Source organism: Opisthorchis viverrini (genome assembly GCF_000715545.1).
Source record: "Opisthorchis viverrini unplaced genomic scaffold opera_v5_456, whole genome shotgun sequence".
In the NCBI taxonomy this organism is placed as follows: Eukaryota; Metazoa; Platyhelminthes; class Trematoda; order Opisthorchiida; family Opisthorchiidae; genus Opisthorchis; species Opisthorchis viverrini.
In genome coordinates this window covers 41,139-43,564 of record NW_008752112.1, presented here as the reverse complement: position 1 = coordinate 43,564, position 2,426 = coordinate 41,139, and positions in this window count along the sequence as shown.

Sequence of the window (2,426 nt, the reverse complement as noted above, 5' to 3'; positions counted from 1 at the left end):
TTGCCTGGTTGGAGACGCTACAAGATATGGCCACCAATCGATGTCAGTGGCGATTTTGTTGTCTGTTTCTATCCAGATTGCTTGAATGAGTTCATGAATGAGGTGTATGCACCTCAAAATGGTGGCCGTAAGCTAGCACTAAGTCTCTTGCTCATCCACTTCCAATTAAATCATGACTGTATGGCAGCGATGCATCAGTGTTGAATACTGATGTCGTGCTGTCCATGATGATGATGATGATCTCATTACCCCATTCTTTTTATTTATGAGATGGCGCGAATGTGCTGATTGGTGGTTGTGGTTCCAACCGGAGCTCTGCATATCGACTTCCCCTGTCTAGGCTTGGACACCCTGGCAGTATGCGAACCCTCGTACTCCATTTAGGTTGCATGGAACCTAGGCGCCAGAGGTGTGCTACAGCTGAATGAATTATTTTATCGATTTTTTGCCGGTCAACGAAGCTGTAGCCGCTAGAACTATTGCATGTCAATTCACAATTTGTGAGCTTGACTGACTGATAGTAAATTCAGTACGTAGCTACCTACTTTACCACTTCACTGAACAACAGCAACATCAAATACTCGTTAGACCATTGCTTTCCCTAAGTCATCTTTCGGTAACCGGAGCTGTAATCACTGGAACTCATGTAGCGTTGGTGCATCGTTTATAGCTGATAAATTATACTGAACTGGAGTATTCCAGTAGGAACTGATTTCAATTCATGAATCACTTGGAAGGTTTTCTAGATGGCGCCTATAGTAATGTTACCTTTGATGTCCGCTAGCTTCATACTTGATAGGTTGGGTTGCTGCAGTGATCTGCTGTGATCTGGATCTACTTATGTTCCTAAAACGAACTGCTATTTTAGCTAATCCATGTCACTTGTAGTCGGCGATGATGGGCGTTTTGATTTGGCAGCTACATCAGAAAAAGTCGCCGGGCGATTTCTTAACTTCTGAAGTGTTTCGCGGCAACAGCCCATGATTAGCACTTAGTTGTATCAATTGCTTAACCTGTCCGTATGTATCTAGTCCGGGGGACGGCTCAGTGGTTAGAGCGCGAATTTATTGATCAGAAGGTCTGGTTCGAATCCGGCCTTTGCCTCTCGACGTCCCCTGTCTGGATTTGGACTGAAAGTATCCAAGCCCTCGTGCTTCCTTCTGGTGGTATGGCAGTTACGCATCAAAAGGGTGTCACAGCTGAACGATGTAGTCCGGGTGAAGATGCCGGCCTATTAGGCCCCAACAGGGGATCTCTGCATCTTGACTTCCCCTGTTTAGGCTTGGGTAACCTGGAAGTATCCCAGCCATCGTGTTTCTTTCGGGTAGCACGGCAGCTAGGAACCGAAAGGGTACAATAAGTGAACGATTTTTAAGGATCCAACGGTTCCAATTCTACTCACGTTTTGTCTCTACCAACTGCGGCGTCATCCAAGTTTGAAGCACCCCTAACCGGACACTCAACCCTTCGTCCTCAGAGCCATAATTTGCCTGGGAGTAGTGACGTATATCGAACAAGGAACAGTCATTATCTCGTCCTCTATATGCTTTCGTCGGTCTTTCCAGCGAACCGCACAGAAGTGCCTGCGAGCGGATATCCCGTCAAACAGGTATCTATCTGCCGATGATTTAAAAAAGCGTAAACACTGGTCTCACCGTCCCGTGGACCACCACTGGTAACTTAATGTGGAAGGTGATTAACGGGTCGATTTATTAGATAAGTATGCATCGACGTTGAAGAAGCAATGGGTTGATTGAAAGCGCGTTTTTGTACGAAGGAGAGCAGTCTATCTTCCTGGTTGTTTCAAGGCACGAGCACTATGGACAACTAGACAGACATGGATTCAGGGCTTTAAGGCTGATTTTCGAGTACATTAGCCCCTGGCCGCCACCTGACTTTCATATGCCTCGGCCAACGATGTTGCTGTCAGTGATTTGTAGTCAGAGAGGGGAGAATTTGTTTGAAAGAAAATGATGAAACAGCAGTAGCCTATCCTAGCATACCAACTCTGCTGTCTGTATCAAGTAAGGCTGATGACGCCGCACGGTAGCTGGTGTCACGAGTGGGTAGTCCCTGTAGTTTATAGTTGACTTGAATCCGATAGATGTGTGTCAGGGTGCACAGGAGGACGGCTGGAACCTTATCCAAAACCCTAATCTGAGGCGTTGGCCTGTTGCAGTGGGCAGGTTTGAAGAAACAGGCCGCCACACATGATTTTTCCGAGTAAGAGGTCAGTCATCTAAATCCATTGATCAGCTTAGTTAAAATAGCTCCTCTGTCCTAAAGGCTCGTTGGATTGGAGTGTGCGCGGTAGTCATGCCGTCAATCCTCTCCTTTCTTGGGCGACGGCCACATCGGCCGTCGCGTGGTGCCATCAGCCGGGTCGCCTTACTTGCTGCATACAGCAGGGCGGGTAAGCGAAAACA